At 41.1% G+C, this 20,801-nt stretch overlaps 1 protein-coding gene and 1 long non-coding RNA gene across 6 annotated transcripts in view; one reads left to right on the top strand and one right to left on the bottom strand.

Annotated features, from left to right (window-relative positions):
* Window positions 1–20,801, bottom strand: part of PALM2AKAP2 (PALM2 and AKAP2 fusion) — a 272,860-nt gene that overhangs the window by 123,338 nt on the left and 128,721 nt on the right. The window lies entirely within an intron of this gene.
* LOC121232666 lies at window positions 5,753–19,653 on the top strand. The gene is made up of 3 exons (XR_005931553.1): window positions 5,753–5,838; window positions 10,889–10,892; window positions 19,642–19,653. It is a non-coding gene; the product is annotated as an uncharacterized LOC121232666 (long non-coding RNA).

Below are 20,801 nucleotides of genomic sequence, written 5' to 3'. Positions count from 1 at the left end.
GGCTTCAATTAACTTTTATATTACCTGTAACTCAAATACTTATTGCTTCTGTGCTAGAGTTATTACAGATTTTACACTGTAACATTTTAAAGAGGCACCCTGCCCTGTAGAGAGATTCCAGCTCTGAAAACAAAGAAAGATCAGGAAATTTCAAATGGTTTAAGAGTAAGGCCTAAAATGTCAAGCTGCACATTCAAACCTTTCCTGTTGGAATCTAGCAAGCTAATTCTTGTGGAATTTCTAAAAATTAGATATGTATTAGAAAGCCTCTTTTTGAAAGAACCACTGTGCTTTCATGTCAAGTCTTGCCTGGAAGATGAAACTGTGGACACTTAATGAATAGATGAGAGGTGGGTTTTTGTTTTGTTTTGTTTCATTTGTTTGCTTGCTTTCCTTTAAATGACAAGCAAATGACTTGATCCTCAGCAGCTCTCAATTTGTGAATAGTTCAGTCTGAGTTTAAACTAAGTTCATGGCTCCTTCTTCCTTTATTCAGGCTATTCAAATGTTCTCTTCACAATGTGCACTGAGTAACAGATAAAAATAACTGCCATGCTTAATTTATTTTAACTGTGCAGGTAGGTTGTTTGGATTTTCCACATTCTGTTGCCGAAAGCAACAACGAGTCTCCTAGCTCAATAAAAGGCAGTTTCTAAGAACACAAGAAATGCCCCACTGGAACAGAGCAATGATCTTTGACAGCAGCAGTTAGAGACTTCATCTGGGAAGAACACCTGCACTCAGCCTGTATCTTCAGACCTTCCCCTGTACTTTCTCCACCGTCCACAATCACTAGATTAGGGATGTCGTTAGACATGCCTCTGCCTTTTCCCTTTAATACATTTTCTGGATCTGCTGTCCATTGGTTTGTTAACATGGAGACATTTATCTGTCTGGTTTTCTTTTTTTTTTTTTTTTTCCTGTGTAACACATCATCATCTACATGGTATGTGAACTACCATGTTTAGCACTACCAGCTCACAAACCTCTAAGGAAGATAGACAATGAATCTGTGTACTGTTTTGAGTTATGATTTGCTAAATGGCTTAGTAATTTTGAATGTCTAAGATATGACTGCAAAGGGATTGAATGCTCAGGAATTTAAACATTCACAGTCAGAATTTCAGGCCACCTTAAAAGAACATCACATAGTATCCAGAAGCAGAGGCAGTCAAAATAGTCATAACTTTCAGGAATGTTAGCCTCTAGCAATGTTTGTTGCAGAGAAAGGATCAGCAGAATTGGTTCACATTCAGTTCGAACACCCTATTTAATAAGGAATTAGGTTAGCATAGAAAGACAGATGGCAAGAGCAGACAAGACAGTTTGAGACCCAAGGCCTAATTCAGCTTTGACATAGCTAAGCTGAATGGCCATTGAAGTCAATGAGATGTTCACATGTTTGTATCGGGGCTGAATTTGCTTCCCTATGTTTAGCAGAAAGAGGTGAATAGTTGAATTCACATAGAATTTTTTGTTGTTGTTTAGAAAACAAGGATGGTCATATGAAATTTTCAGTGCTACCCTAAAGCCTACACTTTAAAAACTAATGACTTTATGAGCAGAGATGCTTCCTGCATAATGCAAATATAGTTGAGAGACAGTGCCTGGCCTAAGGCTTTATATGAACATAATGGAAATAAACAGATGGAGACACAAGCAGAGACTTGTTCAGTGCAACCAAAGTGGAATGGGACTATGAATCCTTGTTCCTTGAATCTGAGATATGTCTCTCATTTTCGGGTTTCTACAAGAGTCTCTGTTGGGTGCCCAACTCTGCTTAGAATTATAAGGGGAAATATATTCATTCTCTAAATACACAGTCGGAGAATAAGCATTGGAAGGTAGCCATTTCTGCTTCTCCCTTTTTTGTGCCTTCAGCTATGGGGGATCTGAGAATGCAGGGATACTAACAGGGTACCAAATAGTCTCCCTTTGTCTTCACCTGGGGGACTGCTTACCTTTTGCTTTTTAATGGATCAGTGTTTGCCAAGTGGCTCTTGGTTTGTAATTAGTTATTTTATTTTGGCTATAAAATGAAAAGGTAGATCTTATCCTGGTAAAAATGGATATTACTTTGCATTTGCTGTTGTTTAATGACATCTCTGACTACGGTGGTTTAAGGCATATTGATTGCCCTGCCTGCCTCTGTGAGGGTGCTCCTGCTGAAAATCAGTGACTCGGGTAATCCTCACCAGAAAACTGTGCATTAGTTGAGACTGAGTTACCAGAATGTTGCAGAAAATTGAAAAACAAAAGAAAAAGGAAGACATAGCATTTGTGTTCTTGTGGTTTTTGTGCCCTCCAAAAACATTGTCAGAATGCTGCATGTACAAGGAAGCAGGAAAAGATGCCTAACAGGAACAGTCATGCTTCTACTATGTAATGCCATGGCATTTCCCTCCCGTTTTGTATTATTGCACCAGCACAGACAGCCATAAAGCAATGGTGGGTAATCTTTCTTTGGCTCTGTGTAAGCACACTCTCCAAAACAGCCTGGTCTATAAAATAAAAAGAACTTGTCTCCATACCTAACAGCTCCCAGTGCCAATGTAGCACACTTATGGAGAAGCAGATTATTTCCTCATGACGGTTGCTAGGTCATTGCTAGGCAGTGTTAGCTGATGGGATGTAATTGTACATACAGGAGGTTTTGGGTCCATAATTGTTCCCACCCTGGGCACAGAAGCATCCTATGGATGTATGGCTTTTTAACAGGGCTCCCTGCAGCTGAGAAGCCTGGTACCTTTTCTGTTCATGACTTGTCCTCTGTGCAGATGAAACGTACATGCACAGTAACAGTGAAAAGCCACATCAGCATCAGAAAATATTTGTTTCTGAGAAACTGGTTGGGCTCTGACTTTGTAGACAGCCACTGCATTTCCTTCTGCCTCAGTTCCTCATTTTTCATATAACAATGATAGCACTTCTCTGCCTTAATGGGATGCTGTGAAATTTCACTACATTGAAGACTGTGAAGTTCTCAGATATGGCAGTTTCTGGGCCTGGGTCAAAATGTTATTAGCCGTGCTATATCCATGCACTGGGTCGAGGAACTTAAAACTGGCAACATCCAAAGGGTGGTTTTTATGTGGTGTAGCTGTTAGATTTTGTCAGAAATACACCAAAACCAGCCTAAGTCAGAGACAGCAGAATTTCAAGTGCTAATTCCAGCAGGACCCAGACAGGATGTCCTAGAATGCTTATCTCTGGAAACAGGTATCTGCTATCTTTATATACTGTGCCGCCATTCTTTGGGTCTTTCAGGGAGAAGAAATTGAACTATTTTATTGCTTTCTTAGGAGTTTTTTACCAGCAAACTATATTGTAGGGCCACAGGAATTTAATCCAGTTCATCTTCCTTATGATGAATTATTTTAGTGCAAATATTCAGGAATGATTTGAAGTGCATTTTAAAGTACCCTGAATCCTATTCTGCAGAATGGCCATAAGGCACTAACTCTTATGGTGAGAAGCCATCTACCTTATACTTAAATAATAACTTTGTCTTGTCTTAAAATACACATTAAATATTAAAATATAGCTTACAGCATCTTTTGCACTTTAATTGTTAAAGACCATTTCAATTCTTCACTTACTCCCTGGAAAAAATGAGGGGTATTTTACAAATACTTAGGTGGTTTGGTACTTTACAAAATCAAGTGTACCAAGTCAGTTGCACAAGGCACACATGCTATAATGCAAGATACTATCAGTTGGCTATTAGCTGTATTAAGTAAGTTGTCATTAAACTAGTTATGATTCTTGAGGGAGGTCTAACTTTACACTGTGTCAGCTGCCAAGCCATATGTGTAACCACCTTAGGTTTATTACTTTATCTGAAAACAAAAATTATAGTCTCCTGGAACCACATTCTGTTTCTAAACTGTGGTCACTTTCATGATACTAATGGTTTTTGATTAAACACTTTCTGTGAACAGTTCTGATTTTCTTAATTACCCTATAACCCCTTGAGTTCACTTCTACCAGCAGCCATACTATGTCTAATACATCACCCCCTTATTCCCCATCCATTTTGCTAGATGTTAATCTTGTTTAACTTAAGATCTATATACATTGCAGCCCAGACTATGTTGCCCTCTATCTTACTAATACATTAATTCACAGTACTGTACAAATGACAGTTTTGATTCAGATAGAAATGAAAAAGAGGAACTCCAAAACAAGAAGAACTTGTACTAAACCACACAGCTTTGCTGGTAATAAGAACTAATCCAAATGTCATCCTAACTTTTCTTTGGATGATTTGTATTTTCAGAAGCTTTGGAATTTGAGCTTGCTCATCTTGAAGCTGGGCATCCACAGATGTCACTGCAAAATCTTGAAGGTGGGTCAACAAGTCACATAGGCTAAAGTCTACATAGGCAGAATTTTAAGAACTAAACAAATGCCAAGCAAAGTTTTCTGCATACCTTCAGTAGGTTATCCCTCATGGCTGTACTAGAAGTCCTTTTTTTAATATATATTTCATAAATATTTGATGTCCAGACTGAACTCTCATCTCTCTTTACTAGGGGAAAGGGATACACTACACTGACTGTATTCATAGAATTATAAATGGTTTTTTTACATTGGAAAGCTTTACAGGATATTCAGGACTTTATGGCAGCAGAATAGACTTTGCTTTTAAACTTAACTTTCCTCCACGGAAAGCAGGTATTTGTAATACTAGTATATTGATTTAAATTTATAGTTTATGTAAAGTAGTCCACCCTACCATGTAAATTTTTTAGGATCCAGGACTGCAGAGATTTACACACACAGATTCATTGTGTATCCCGGTCCCAAGAAATCAGAAACAAGACTCCTATTGATTGTGGTGGAGCCAGGACTTCAGCTGCTGCTTCCAGAGAGGGTAGTGTGATGGTCTGACAAATTATAGTCAATGTCTCAAACATTCATTAAAGAACTTTGCTGGAGAAAACGGCCTCTGTAAAAATGCTGGAGTTTTGTGAACAGGACAATGTGGCCGGAGGAGAGGGCCCCACGGAGGGACGGACCGCACTTCTCCAAAGCCGCAATTCCTTATCTTAAGTGACCAGGAGAAGGAACACAGCATATGTGCCTGGAGGAGGAGGCCCCATGGAGGATGGGACTATGCTTCTATCTTAAGCAGTCGTGCCAGCAGGGAAAGAGAGGCAACTCCGCAACTCCGCAACTCCCCCTCCCGCAAAGCTCACTGACCGATTCCAGAGAACCCCGGGAACGGGAACTGCGCATGTCAAGACCATCAACTAACACACTAACAAAGAAGGGAGAACGAGTTCTCAGGGCGTGTCCTCCAGAACTGTACCTCTATGCTGGCTGGACCGATGCTGGACCCAGGACTGGTGAAACCCTTCTCTTCCCTCTCTCTCTCTCTCTCTCTCTCTCTCATTTCTTTCTCTCTTTCTCTCTTTCTCTTTCTCCTTCTTTTCCTTCTCTCTTTTCCACAGTCCCTATACCTCATCCTTTTAAACATAAACCGTTGACCAAGTCTGAGACTAGGAGTGGATCCAGCCGCCCCTGGGCTCCTCTTTGAGAAGGAATCCAGAAAGCAAGGGGGTCTGCTCTGAACCTTGTGACTCAACGGGAGTGCTCTCCTTCTGATACATTTCATGTTCCTTTTTCCATTTCTTTTTCTACACCTCCCTTCTCTTTTCAAACAGCTGCTTAATGACATGTTGCAAAGTTCATATTGATAAGTTCACTTGTACTTGGGCAAGGTTAGCTAGGTTGAATAAATGTTGATGTTTGAACTCCCCTGGTGTCGTTTCACCTTAATTCTGACAAAGGAAATCCACGAACCTGAGTCGCTGCAACTTTGGGACGCGACAGGTAGTACTGCACAGCTGAAAGTTTACAAGATTTTGTAAGATGTAGGTTCTGAGGCAATCTTTTTGACATGAGGCATCAGAACTTTCCCATCTTTGCCCTATTCTTGCCACATTCTATGATACTTGTGATATATTGCCAACAAAAAAAAGTGACTCCTGTCTCAGTGAGCTTGAGATTTGACAAATTTGAAAACCCCAAAGGCAAATATTGAGGAAAGGATACACTGTTCTGAATATTTTTTCATAAACTCAAGTCTGTATTTGTTGTGTCAGGAGAGGGAGAAGTTGTTTGCACATACACGAGCACACACACACTTACACGCAAGTCAGAGTTTCTGCAAGTACAAAACTATTCACGACTATGAGGTCTGTGGTCAAGCTCAGCCCAGTTGATTCCAGCATAAAGCCAATGCAATCTTTGAGATTGATTGAAGCCTTCAAGACAAAACTGACAACATCTGATCCTGCCACAACAATGCTTTTCCACAGAGAGATTATTTTTAAACCTAAACAGCAAATGGGAGGGAAGTTCACATCTGGAAACCTGAATGCTATCATTTTATTCTGGCTGAAGCTGACCTTTTGTCTTTAGGTCTGAGAATTTGTCTAGATGAGGTTTGGATGTTCTGTGTTTGAAGTCAATGGTATGGAGGCACTTCATCTTTGTCTACAGGTCTGGTTAATAGTGGGTATGATGTGGACATAATGCTCTGTACAGCATGGCCCTGCCCAAACAACACCGATGGATCCATACCAAACCACATGTGCTGGCTCACCCATTTTCTGGGGAAGCCTGGACCTAGGTCCAGCTCTAAATCATACAGCTGTCTCTCACCCTTGTACAAAACCCATGCTTTGCCTAGCCCTGAAGTTTGGGGTTGGCTTGGCTCCTGATCTTTGCAGCCTATGCTCCTCTCAGCTCTGAATTACAGGGACAGCAGACCCATATTTGGTCTGTGGTAGTTCTGACCTAAGGAAGGCTTGCAATAGGCTATGGTACAAAACAAAAAATGATCAAAAGCAAGCTTTCCAATGTGTTTCCCAAGTTTACTTTTGCCTGTTGACTTTTCATTTATTGCAGACTAGGTAACGTGTTGGTTGCTTTCAGAAAAGAAAGACCCTGATTTGTAAATGTCTTGAGATCTCCCTGATGGACCTGCCAAGCAGGCTGGAGCCCAGACCCCATGTTCAGCATTAGTGCTGTGAAGAATTGGCTTTTTGTCCACCTGCAATTTACTGTGCTGCCTGATGCTTCCCTATCTCCTCAGGCCTGAGAAAAGCTACAAATATTGCCTCTTTTCTCCTCTCACAGGACTCCCTTCCACCAGTAGGTCCGGTTTCTCCTTGACTGACTTGCCTTCAACTCAGATGAGGTGGGGGATGTCTGACATGCCTTGCCCAAGTAGGCACTTTTCTGTCTTTGCTGACCCCCACTGCAAGAGCCAGAGAAGGAATGTAAGTGTGTTGAACTACAAAAAACCCACCCATCTTACAGCCTGCTGGGGAGTACTGATGCCACTTTGTCTCATTAGAGAGGGAGACTTGTTCCCTGCCAGTGCCAGGGGCAATTCTCTTATCTATCCTCTTCACATGACTAATCAACACATAGGCCTTGAATTATCTTGCAGTAGTGTCAACACTTACACAGCACCACGTGTTTATATGGACAGAGAGTGCTAGCTTACCTCTACAAAAACACATAGATTTTATTCAAGAGAGGATTTCTCCTTGAGGACAAAATTAATTGAACAGAGCTAGCAACTCTGTCTTGGTAACTCTGTTATATTCAGTGTCAATTATTCATATTGAAACAGGCAGAAGCCCCCAGAACTGCTTTACAACCTACTGGATGTAGTCCCTGTAAACACTAATTAATGATCACATTGCTATCGTAAGATGCACAGTGTCTCCACCTGAAAAAATAGACAGCAGATACGTTGAGGGAGAGAGCTCAGGTGACTTGGGTAAGGGGTGCAGAGACCAGTGTCTCGAGCAGTGACCAGATCCAAAGAGTTTCTGGCTTTAAGGCTGTGTTCTTCTCTCCAGAGAATACCTCTGATTGCTTCTCACCTCTGGGACCCCTCTGGAGGGCTAGGGGATCTGCAAGACATTTTTTCACTAAGATCTTTTTGGCATAAACATCTTATATTCTTGCCTCAATCTCTACTACCAGATTTGAGTTTTCCTTACTTTATGCAACAGAAGTGAGAAAGGGAAGGTTTGTTTTGGGATCAGACATTACATCTGGCTTGAAATCCTTTTTCCCACAAACATCAGTATTGCCTAAGTTTTTCATGAAACACACATGGCACTGGAAGAGTGATTTGTGTCCAGAGGAGGATGAGTCCAGTAATAGCAGTCACTCCCCATCAGTTGTTTGTTCCTGAGAAGCTTTAGCATCTGTTAAAGAGCATGCTAGTCTTCATATGCACAGCAATGGATGTCAGACCAGAGTCTTCCTTTCTGGTGGTAGCATTAAGCTGAATCAGAGTGCTGTCCACTTCAGTGACATCCGCGCAGTGCAACAGTGCTTAAAGGAGTGCTGTGCAAATATGTGTGTGGCTGAAGGGAAAGAGGCAGAAAGCAAGAGGGAAGGGAAAATCAGAGAGCTGGCCACAGTCAGCAGATAAAGGAGCATCGTCTAGTACTGACAATGTACAGCTGTGGGTCTGTTGCCCATGGCTAGCTCTTCATTATCACACACACTTGACTCAAAATTGTAGTGTCAGCTCTCCAGGCTTCAGCTAGGAGTGCTGTGCTGGAGCCAAGTGAATTTTCCCCTAGAATCTAGCAGTGAAGTTTCTGGAAAAAAATGAGCTCTGAGAGAATGAAATAATGTTGAATTCCACTAATAATAATTTTGGATAAAAAAAGTGGAAGGGAATGTGCTGGTAATGTCAAAGCAATGTTTTTAGTATATTCCACATGAGATATTGGTGGGTTTTTTTGGTGTAGATTTTTTGGTTGGTGGTTTTTTTTTTTTTTGGAAATGCCTCCAGCTGGCAGTGAAACTCCCGATTTTGAAAAAAACAGGTTTGTTTTTAAACAACTGGTCAATTCAGAAAGTTCCGATTTGGGTTCAGCATGGTAGAATCCCCTGCTCTGCTTTTGATTGTTCATTTTCACCAGTGAATTGAAACAATATTATTTACTCTGCTCTGATGCTGACAGTGTTTTCAGCTTCCTTCAGATGGAAGAGCATGCAGCAATAATTTTTGCCTCCTTCCCTTCCCTGCCCAGCACCATCCTGGCTGCCCATGCTCTGTAGGGACCATATATGGTTGACTTCCAAGCCCACTAGCAGTGGAGGGCCAAGGAAGGTATCTCTGCAAAATAGAGGTCTTGGAAGAAAAGCTGTTAGTTATGTAGAAAGCAAGACCTTCTCCACTTCAGGTCAAGCCAGACCAGTTCATTTGAAGCAGTTAACTGCATTTCATTGTTACCTTCTCCCTGCCTGATACTGTTTAATAATGCTGTTCTGCTGTTCTCCAAAAATGGTGTTTGCTTTATAGGATGGCTCATCTGGGGGACTCTTGTGCTGTTTCCATTTATCTGGGGCTTTGTGAAGAAGTGTTTAATGAAATGGGATGATACAAGCAGATCCATGGAAGTAAATTTGGCTACCCATGTTATTAAATTCAAGCACATGGCTAGTTCTTTTCTGTTAGGGCAAATGCCATTCCTGGGAGTTCAAAGACTAGTAGAAGGGTTACATTTTTCTCCAACTTCTCTTTTACAGGTCTGTTCTCTGAGGTATCCTTTGTTTTTCACTGGACATTTTTTTTCTCACCGAGTTGAACAACATGGCTTTCAGCAACCTGTATCACCATAATTCACTAACCTAACTGCTTATTATTGAAAAAAATGATTAGCTTTTCTATAAAATCTTCTGGCCAAACTGGGGACTCAAGAGCTTTTATAGTGGGTAATATCGGTACACGACAGGTACTCCAGGCTGCTTAACTGGAACCTCGACCCCTGTTTGGCTCTTGCTGCTGTAAGCAGATTTGCTATTTGAAGTTCTGGCCACAGCAGAGCCCTTCCTGAAGAGAAGATCTTGCTTGTGTGCCACTTATTTTCCTTATAAAAGACAAACCAATTGCTTCTCCAGCGCTGCCAGTGACAGGTAGTGCACTTTTTCAGAGTAAGCTGGGCGTGCTTTCTTTGGTATCTGCATCAGAGCCTGTGCTCCTCTCCCTGATTTTCTCTTTCTAGGACTGGTTATTTACAGCCTGCAATCTCTCTGACACTCAGGGACCTATCTTTAAAAAATATTATTGCATCAGAGATAGTTTTTCAAACTAACTTCAATACTTTTCTTTATTTCTAGTGCTTTGTGGCAATTGTCTGCCCTGACTGACCCCACACAGGCACTCTGAGTTCACCTGGCTAGCTCGGGGTGTAAGGTCCTGATTCTGAAAGCAAATGTGGATTTTTTTCTAAGAGGCTTCGTGGCCCTGCTTGCAGTATTTGCAGCTGTTAAGCTGTGAAAATTGTCCTTTGACATCAGACTGGATTTAATCCCTTTTCGTCTATGGATTAGAGGAGGACCCTTCTTGATGCTGGATGAGAGAAAAGAGTTGCTTTCCTTTTATCTCCACTTTCAATTACAGCTTTTAAATACTCTGAACATTGTCTACAGCTTTCAGCCCTGGTGTTTCTTCTGTAGAAGCTGTAATGAGCAGAGAAAATGGAGATAGGCAGGCTACAGCCTCCATGGTAGGTCCTGGCTTGGTTTATATTTGGCAAATGTTTGGCATATTGTGAAGATAAATCAGTAAAGTAATCACAGTATTTCCAGCTCTATGAATTCTAAATTCTGACATATAAAATAAGTGAAGAAAATAAACAGTGTGTGATCTTTCAGTAGCTTCTCCATATGTCTTAATATAATTTCCTCATTGTATTCAACAGTGCTTAAGAATAGTGTCTGTAGTCTCTTAAATACCACAGACAAGGAGACACAGAGCGTCACAGTTCTGCAGGGGTTGTACATGCAGCTAGAGCCAAGTATTTTCTGGATTTTATCCTCAGCCAGGAAGCCCAGAAAGTACTGTTTCTTTTCTTGTCTCTTTTAAGTGATAGCAAAGACTCTCCCCAAATTGTTTGACTCCACAAGCTGGAGATTCAAAAAGGACCCCAAATAGCACTGGATTTGCAGCACAAGTTGTAGCAGCAAAAATGGGAATGACTTCTCATGTTAAGTTAAGGGCTATTTTCTTCCCAGGCTGGTGTAAGTGGAAACTATCTATCTTAGTTAACTCTCCCAATTTACTAACTCCCTGACGACCTCCAGCTTCAGTAACAAAAAATCCAGACTGAAACAGCAGCAGTGGAGAATTTACAGATGTCAGCCCTGTCCTCAGTGTGCAACTTCATGTAGTATTCAACAGCTTCATCACTTTACCCCATCTCCCTGGTAACTTAACCATATCTAACAATATAAAATTGCCTAAGCTGCTCAGCAGAAGGAAGCATTTATTCTGTCTCCACACCATAGACCCCCAGGGTCTATGAACCCCTATTTCTCCAGTGATATCGATGCTTCTAGAACTTAGCGCAGCTTGTTAAGAAGAAACATCTTACCATATAACAAAACCTAAGCAGCACAACAATGTGTTTAAAAAATTGTCACGGTTAAGTAATGTCATTTGCTTTAAATTGTATGATATATGTACCGCACTCCAGTGAAATATAATGATCAAGACCTGCTGGTACTAAACAGTATCCTTCCTTTTAAGCCATAGGATGCTTACAAACCACAATGCAATGCTGTCTAGAGGTAACCATACTAGCTAAAGAGCAGTACAGTCATTTTAGCATGAGGTTATGCTCAAGTGAATAGATAGCCTCTTTCTCAGCAGGGGTAATTAGCTTAATCAACTCCCTCCCGCCCCCAAAAGCTACCATATTGCTGCCAGTGCTGGAGCAAACTCATCTATAGCCGGAGGGAATCTGTAGCCAGTGATGCATTGCATGCTATGGAAATACTCAAAAAGGAAGCTGAACTGATTTGTCATGTCTGAGAAAGTGATCCATTTTTTGCATTTGTCTCCTTTTTCCCCTCCACCTGTTCTTCTCCCTTTGTACTCCCACCTACAAGCAACCCAACGTGCTACTGCTACATCCTTTTTTCCTAAATTATGGCAAACCCATCATTCCCAGCAAATGCCTGACTGCTGTGAATGGCCAGTTTTGATTGCAATATAGCATATTGTTTCTGGTTTGGCAGTGCCATTACAAGCAGAACCTCTCCAAAACCTGTAACAGTGAAGAAGACATTTTGCGACGCTGTGTACCCAGAGTATGCCCCACATTCTCGCAGTCTTGTGACAGACACTAACAGCTGCATCACCACAGCCCCATGAGGCAGGCTAGTGCTAATTATCCTAAACTACAGATGTAAAACATATAAAAAAACTTGGACCAACAGAGTTATTTAGGTACCTACATTTCCCATCTAAACCATGGGGATAATGTCTCTACATACCTTTGTAGATCTGGAGATGAGGGACTTTTTTGTGAGGTCATGCTGAACTGTGCAGATCAGCAGCAATTGGAAATGATGTTTCCCAGGACCTGGACCAGCATCTTTATTAGTGCTCAGTGAGTCCAGACAGCTTGCTTAATTACACGGGGAGGAACTGCTGTGTATAAAAGACAGAAGCCAATTCCCGTCTTTCTGAGGCAACTGAGTACCTAGGTTTGCAGGCCAGTGTCTGTGCAGCAACACAACTCCTCCCTACCCCTGATTTGGAGTGACACAATCTCTCTCTCTGCCAGCTGATTACTACCTCTATTCTTTTTTTGGGTTATATGCTAGGAAGTTCCCTCCTCCAAGTCTGATACAGCAACCTCTACTTCTATGCAAGTATCTCCTTCCTTGTCTCATCTGAGAAGGTGGTTGCTGTCAACTAGACACTTGTGACAATGAAGCAGGTAGTTTTTCTAGCACAGGTAAATGTGGATGATGTTTTGCACAGCCGTGCCACATTCTGTGGTTTTGTAAACTCCTTTAGGGACCAGCCTGTGTTTCCCCCATGAGCCATTATAGAGGATTCATATGTGACTGTGCACAGTGCAATGGACATTGGAACAGACATTTTGCAGCAGATGGAGGTCTTGGGACAGCAAAAATTATTGTTAATTTCTTGTCCCTTTTTTATTATTCATTCCTAGTTATTAGCCTTAAAGGTTTCTTCCTGTAACTTCAAAAATATCATAGTGTGAGGCAAGAAGTGTTGCTGAGTTGGTATGAGTCTTGAGGGATCAAGGGCAGGTTGCAAGTGTCCTGTGAAAAAGTAAGGGGCTGTCTGAAAATGAGCTATTCCACTTCTACCCCCTGACAAACTACCGAAATACCTCGAGTATTGAACTTTCAGAGTAAGGACCTATCTTCCTTCTGTTACGAGAAGGATACAGAACTACTAAAATAAAGAAAAAAGACCAAAAACCTGTGAGGGCTGGCCTCCCACATGCTGAATATGCCCTTACTCTGTTAAGTCATTGAGCTCCAGGGAACCACTCCAGAATAGTTTCAGGAGAGTGCCACGCTATGTCACCAGCTGCTAAGCATTTTCTTTCTTCCTACATGCTATGAGGGTGGGAAAAAAAAGAAATAAAAATAAATCAAAATTTCACCTTTTTCCTAGAGATATAAAAAGGAGAAATGCATAGAAATATTTTGTTTCTGAAACTGTAGTAAGAGCAGCAGTATCAAAATTGTCTAGTTTGGTTTTGATGTTTTCTTGGATGACTCAGTTTTGTGCGGTGGAGTAATTTTTCAGCTGAAAACCTTCTCATGGCTATACAATTAAATGAGGTGGAATGAAAATAAGAGTATTTCACAGGCCATGGTATGCACCAACAAATGGAATATGTACCTGACGTGTCCAAGTGTCCAAGCACTAAATTAGTCACACATGATAATGCCCTTGTCATTTCATGGTTTTCACACAAGACACTTCTGCTAGCTCAGGGTCGTGATCCTTCCTTTTGCCATGTTAACACACCTACTGAATTAGGAAGGTCCTTGCAAAACCAAAGAAATATGAATAGTTATGATCACTTCTCTCAGCTAAATCAATTCTAGTCCTTTGGTGACAGAAACATACCAGTTCTCCAGTCATTCACAGTGTCTTCTAGGACAGACAAAATTGACTTTCTGTCACTCAAACACAAGTAGGAAAAAACCTCCCAACTTGAAGTCCCACCTACTGCAAAACTTTCAGGACTAAACTGTAAAGCAGCAAAGCAGGGCACATGGCCATTTCCCCTTCTGTGATGCTAAAAAGTACCATATTGCAAAGGCTCAGATACATATGTGTGTGTGCATATACATTTATCTGTATGGCTACTGGGTGAAAGGAGCAGAGGGAGGGTACTTATGTAGCAATGGGCAATTTGTGGTGAGTTTCTTAAATGGCTGAGTTCAAGCTGAATTTTTAAATTTCTGAGAAGGAGGCTTATGATGCCTGGCTACGTTACCCATCCCATCACTGTTCTAAGCTTATGTAAATACAACATCTTGAGAAAAAAACTACATGAGGGTTTTTTCTTTTTTTTTCCTACAAGTCAGACTATGGCAAGCTTCTTCCAGTCCTGAAATACAGAGGACACTGTCTGTGATAAGCCCTGGAAGAAAACTGCACACTGTTTATTTTGGTAGTCCTTAAATTCTTTAGTGATTATTTCTGGGAAATTATATATGCTGTATGGAATACTTTCCTCAGTTAGGAAATAAGTTGACCCGGGACATACTGCCTTGCTGACGAAAGCCAAACCTTTATCTTCTGCAAATATGAAAAGATGCCATGTGATCCTAGAGCAACAGGGTCCGCAATGTGCTTGGCAAAGTATCACATGAGAAGGAAAGGGAAAAGAGAAATGAGACAGTAACAGGTATGATGAGTTAACATGTATTGAAGCATCTAATAAAAATAACAGTCAGAGCAGCAGGGCACAGCAGTGAAGGAAAAAAAAAAGGAACAAACGAAAACTGTGGAGTTAGTGCTTTAATTCTTTTAGTGAGAGAGCCAGCTCCAGTGCGGTACATCCTTGTGATCACAGAGCATCTTGAAGAGTGGTAGTTAGAGAGAAACACAGTAAAAAGACACAGAAGTAGGCGCAGTGAAAAGGCAGATTTATTTACTAGTAATACTGTACAGAGAAAAAAAAAAAAAAAGAGAGAAGCCACAGTTACAGCATGGCTGTTGCTGGCAGTGTTCTTGGTTTTTTATTTTTGTTTTTTTGTACTCATTTTTTTAATCTGAAGAAAAAAACATAACAGTCAAAAAAGTACACTTCAGGTTACAAAGTACAGCAGCTATCCCCAGCAATTCTAATCCAGTGTTAGCACAGCAGTTTTTCCCCAGCAAAATGGGATTTTATTTACATTAGCTCACAAAGAAAGTGGGAGACTAAAGCTTAAAAGAAATCTCAACCACAACCTACATTCACCATAAAAGCTGCATTTTACACAACATTTTCTTGAACCCCTATAAAGAGTCATTCTTCATCTATGGAGTGAACATAGTCAGGAGAGGCAGGAAACCTTCAGAAATGTGTTCTTTGCCTTTGTTCTGACCTGCTCTTGCTTGGCTACCTTTGCTGCACTCAGATTCAGTGGCCACTGGAAAAGCAAAAAGCTTTCAAATGGATTTCTCTCCTGTATCTGCCCCTAAGCAGTGTTTACATCCATACTTGCAAAATAACAGGGACAAAATTTGAGCGCATCATCAGTAAAGCACCTTAATCATAGATAAGGGCCAATCTTAACATACCCTCAAGGCTATCCCTAACCAGCACAGTGCTTAACTATGTGTTACACTTCAGGCAAGTGCTTAAGACTAGTGGAGCTTAAGCGCCACATTCAATTGGGACTTTATACGGTTGCACAAAACCATCTTTATTTTTGAGTTTGCCTCTCTCTGACCAGCACATTACTTGGAGGGATACCAGTAGCTTCTTGGCAGCTAGTTTTACTAAGAATGCCTTTGCATGCTGGATCAGTCTGCGGGGAAGTTCACATTTTCTCCTGGCTCCTTTACCCTGCCAATAGCAACCTGACAATTAGGGGGTGGCTTGCCTTCTGCTTCTGTAAGTGGCTTCGGAATGCTGATATTTTATGCACTTGGGCATAGCTAGCTCATACGGGCTTGGGGGGCTTAGAGCATTCCCACAGGAATGGGAAGAGAGACAGCAGATTTACCTAAACAGTAAGATTTTAGTAAGATGCACTGTTTGGGCAACCCATGGGATGCCAGATGAAAAGATAGGGAGAGCGCTCCTCTAGTATCATATCTGCCCTAGGAATCTAGGAAAATGCAGGAAGATGTCCAAACACTGAGGACAGGATACTGTCATTTCTTTTTACTTGGGACTCATGCCAACAGGCCTGAGATGAGATTTTTAACTCCAGTCTTTTTTCTTCCCTCTGTCTTTGCTCATAGGAGACCAGAAAAAGGGAAGCAGGCAGAGGGGGAAGAAAGGAGCAGCTGAGCAATGGTGTCCAGAATGAGAGCAAGTACAGAGACAGGGGACAGGCAAAGTCTGGAGCAGAGGTGTGCAGAGGGAAAAATTTTGAAGAAAAACTTACACTGCCTCTTTTACGTTGTGTTTGTGTGCAGGTATGAAATTCAACCCCACCCTCTTCAGGCACTGAGAGTTTTTAGAGTTCCCAGAGGGTGTTTGTCTACTTTCAAACACAGTCAGCAAGGAGACCATGCTCTAAACCCCTCTCTGCAGAAAAGTGCACCAGTTTCACAATATAATTTAAAATTCTATCTAATTAAAGGAATGAGAAGACACAGTTAAAGCAGCATAAGCCTCGCTTGTAGCATATTGTTTAAAGACCAGACCCTAGAAGCATTTGTGCATGTGCTTAAATTTCACTTGTCTGGGTCATCCCATCAAACTAAAAAGGGCTGCTTGGGTGCTTAATTTTATGCTCATGGGCAAGTCTTTAAGTCTTAGTAACCTACTGAATAGATATGCAAGGTCTAAATTCAGGTATGAGTCACTAACATACCCATGCAAGTTAAAAATGTACAAATACATCTGAACTGGTGGACTTGATTTACTTAGCTAATTCTAAAAAATTAACTAAGTTGTTTTTTTTTTTTAATTTCTAAAGTAGATTAATTCTTAAAACAAACCCTTAAATCCTCCTTTGAGAAGAATTTGGGAAACAATTGCAGGAAAGCTTTGCAATACAATAACAGCAAAAGCCCTGAAAATAAAGGAAGCTTTTGCAAACTGGAGGAAGGGGCTCAGAATTCTTCACAAGTCTGCCCTTAAGAAAAGTGGCCTATTCTTAATCCACTGAACGGCCTAAGTGGAACCACCACAGGAAAAAAAGCTATAGATTTTGCAACTCTTTGAACCCATGAGGAAAAAGGCTCGGGTTTATAATGCTTTGATTTTAAATACAAGTGGGACATTTTTAAGAACTTCATGCACCCTTGTCACTATTTACAAGCTAAGTTATTATTATAAGTTTATATTACAAGTTGGATTTATATTCTCTTTGGACTAGATGACAATCCATTTATATTCTAAACTTAATAAATTCAACCATTTTATACAAGTTACTCTTTTACATACAAAAATTACAGTCCACATTTTTGTTGGATATTGTCATAGCCTGTGACCTCTGATTAAGCTCAGAACTGAAGTTTACTCTTGCTGCCCAGAAGGCTCATGAAACATAATCTGAGCAAATCCTAGACTTTCTAATAGACAGAGAAAACTGGTTGAAACTGCGTGAGTTTAGAAAAAATAAAAGACACCACATCTCAGCCTGTGGGATAATCCTCTGCTTTGTCTAAATGATTTTGTTGTACTCTTTCCAGTGGCACCATCTCTTGCATTTTGAAATCTAATGTTGGATAAAGTATGACAAAGTGAAAAAACGTATAGTTCTCCTATTTAGCCATACCTCTCTGCTGAAAGTAGGTAGCTATTGCCTACCATGTTGACTTTCTAGATAACAAAGTTTGTCTAGCTATAGAAAGCATAGGTCCACCTTTTTCTATGAAATAAATTTACTTATTTAGCTGTGTTCATAGCAGGTATATTGGATTCTACTCTTCTAACTTTACTCTTTAAAAAGTGTTGTGAACCTGCTTCCTGGAGAAAATTGTGGTTAGGTCTACAAAAGATCCCAAGAAGCTGGGCATTGTCATAAACATATGAAAAATTTCAAAGGCTCAATGTCATGGGAAAGATGATATTCAGAAACTCAACTCCCACTTAGGGTTTGTATCTCATTACAAAAATATTTATTCCTTAAAAAAATACACAAATGTAAAATACTACATTTTCTATTATATCCCCACTTACTTTCCAAGTATGCCATTTGGATGTTAGACTAAATCAAAAGGCAGAACACCTTTTATTTCTCTAGCAACTCCGTATGCTATCTTTCTGCTCCGATTAATTTGTTTTATCCCTTTAATTTTAATCAGTAGTGAACTTAGGTAGAACAGCAGGGGATGAATATATAAGCTGTCAGGGAAGTCCCACTTAATATTTGCTCATGAATACCACTGCCATGGCAGCAATGCTGACTTGGGACCTAATTGGACCAGATGCTAAGCACCATTTTGTTTTGTGTTTTTTTCAGCAGAAGTAGCAATGCTCAGAGTTAGCCTCTAGGATTACACCACCCTGGGCAAATTCAGCAGTGCATAAAATCAGTACAGGTACAGAAATAACACCCAAACTACACCCTGTGTTAATCGTTCATGCCCTGATCTTGCAGACACCTACACATATTCCCCCTGTGAGTAGTCCTGTTGACTGAAATAGGTCTACACACAGCAGAATTAGGCGTATGCGTTTTTGTTTGCAGGGCTGAGGTCTTCTATTGCACTGGTAGAGGTACGCTTCATGGAGAAGGGCTTGTGCACACTTCTCTTGCTGGGGATTGAAAGATAATGTTGTGTTTATACAGCTTTGGAATACAGCCTGCACTTTTTGGAAAAAAATAAGGAAAAGAAAGATACAAAAAGAAGAAGGAAACCCAAGAGTGCTAAGGCAAACTGTCAAATGGCACATCATACCTACTTTGTCATTCATTTAGATAACATCACAAAGGCAGACCAGAGGAGTTCTGTAAACATATACCATACAGTACATCAGCCACAGGAAATTAAAAAAAGAAAACAACCCTGTAATTCTTTTCTTTCTGTATTGATATTCTTGTAATTGAAAGAGATTGCCTAGCCACTAATCATAATGCTGTGGTTTTTGATTTGTATTTTTCTTCTGTTAAAACAAAAAGAAAGAATGGAAGTAAAATGCAGTGGTTTGCAAAGAAACAGTCCCTGAATGCAAACGAGGGACAACATGGAAAGTGGGTTCATAGAAACTTAGAAAATACAAAATATAAAAAAGTTTCATAGGTTACTTTTTCCCAGTCTAGGAAAAGATTCACTGAAAAGAGGTTTTTTTTTTGTTTTTCTTACAAAAGTTAAGGCGAGCAGTTTGTTGTGGCAAAATGCTATCACTGAACCAGTTTCTGACTCTACTTTTTTGTATGCCCTCATGCTGAAATTGAAAATGTACATGTGATGGAGTAAGTTAAACAGACAGGGAGTTTGCTTAAAACAATACAAAAAACCCCTGCCATAATGATCCTTACAAAAATCTCTCTCTGCTTGACTGTAGAGCAGACCTCTTCCTTCACGCCTGATTGTGCATGAATTTCCACAGGCAGCTTCCTATCTGAGGGCGAGGGGAAAACCCACCCCTTCGAAGCCCAAAGCAGCCCTGGAATACCGGTTTACATTCATCAGCGTAGGCTAACACATCTGAATTTCCCTGTAACTTGGCTGAAAGCTAACATCTAGAAGGGACGAGCCGATGTCCAGGCAGGGCTGCTGCCCTTGTGGAGGACTATGATTGGGGTAAGTGTGTTTCAGCCGACATAACTAAGGCCCTCCGAGTTCAGACCAATTTGCTCCCGTTTCACATTTTTCCTGACCTCAGATGTGGAACTACCTTTGATCCGTAAAGGCAAACCCAATGCAGACAAACCTTTAGCTTTTCTGGATCTATTGGGGCCCATTAACCATGGAGTTCATATGAACACATAAAAAACACTGGCCTTCCTAGGCACTCAATGTTAGCTACAAGTACTGAGCAGTAGGTATTTGGCAGGTTTAAGGTTTAAGGCTTGTGCTCTACTTCTAACCACTAAAGGGCCACTTCTGGACTCTTGCATGCCACCATCTCCCCGCCACGTTGTGCCTTGGACGGTGCAGTGGTCTCAGACATGTTCTGGTCTCAGCCTCAGCAAGCATCTCCCAAAGCTGGCTGCTGAGGGAGTCATCCCCAAAATGCTGAGTCTGTGCTGAACCAGAAGGTCATCTGACAAGGGAGCACGTGGCTGACGAGATGTATGGACAGAGCAGGTTAGGGTAAAGACGACACCCCAAATTTCCCGAGAAGAAAGCTTCAGGAAAAAATGACCATAAGGGAGAGGAGCAGCAGGGGGAAAAGTCACCGGGAAGCCATGATGGCCGTGAAGGTGGCATCACACCCAGAGAGGGATGGGTGGTGAGCAAGGAGATGACCGGCCAGGCCAGGAGGAGATGGCTGGCAGATTTGTTTTCGAGCGTTCCTGGTGCGGTGAATAGGCCCCAGAGCGAAAGAACTATTGCAAAGCACGCCCACCTCCTGTGGCACTCACGGGGTAGGGGCCAGACAGAAAGGGCTTCACCCTTTGCATTGCAGTGCTTTGGTGTCCTAAACGTGCCTGAGGACAGCCTTGCCAGGCCACCCCAGGGCTGAAAACTCAAGGTCTCGTTTTAAGAAATGTTGAGATTTGTAAATTCTTAGCGTGTCTGGGAAAAAAGAAAAAAAACCCCACACAACCCAACCAAAAAAACCCAAAACACAGGTTGCTAATTACCAACAAACAGTCACCAGACCTGTGGTCACAATGTGGGGCTCTGCGGC

Source organism: Aquila chrysaetos, chromosome Z (genome assembly GCF_900496995.4).
Source record: "Aquila chrysaetos chrysaetos chromosome Z, bAquChr1.4, whole genome shotgun sequence".
Classification (NCBI taxonomy): Eukaryota; Metazoa; Chordata; class Aves; order Accipitriformes; family Accipitridae; genus Aquila; species Aquila chrysaetos.
The sequence above is the reverse complement of the archived record's forward strand: the minus strand, read 5'-3'. Positions and strand labels throughout refer to the sequence as shown.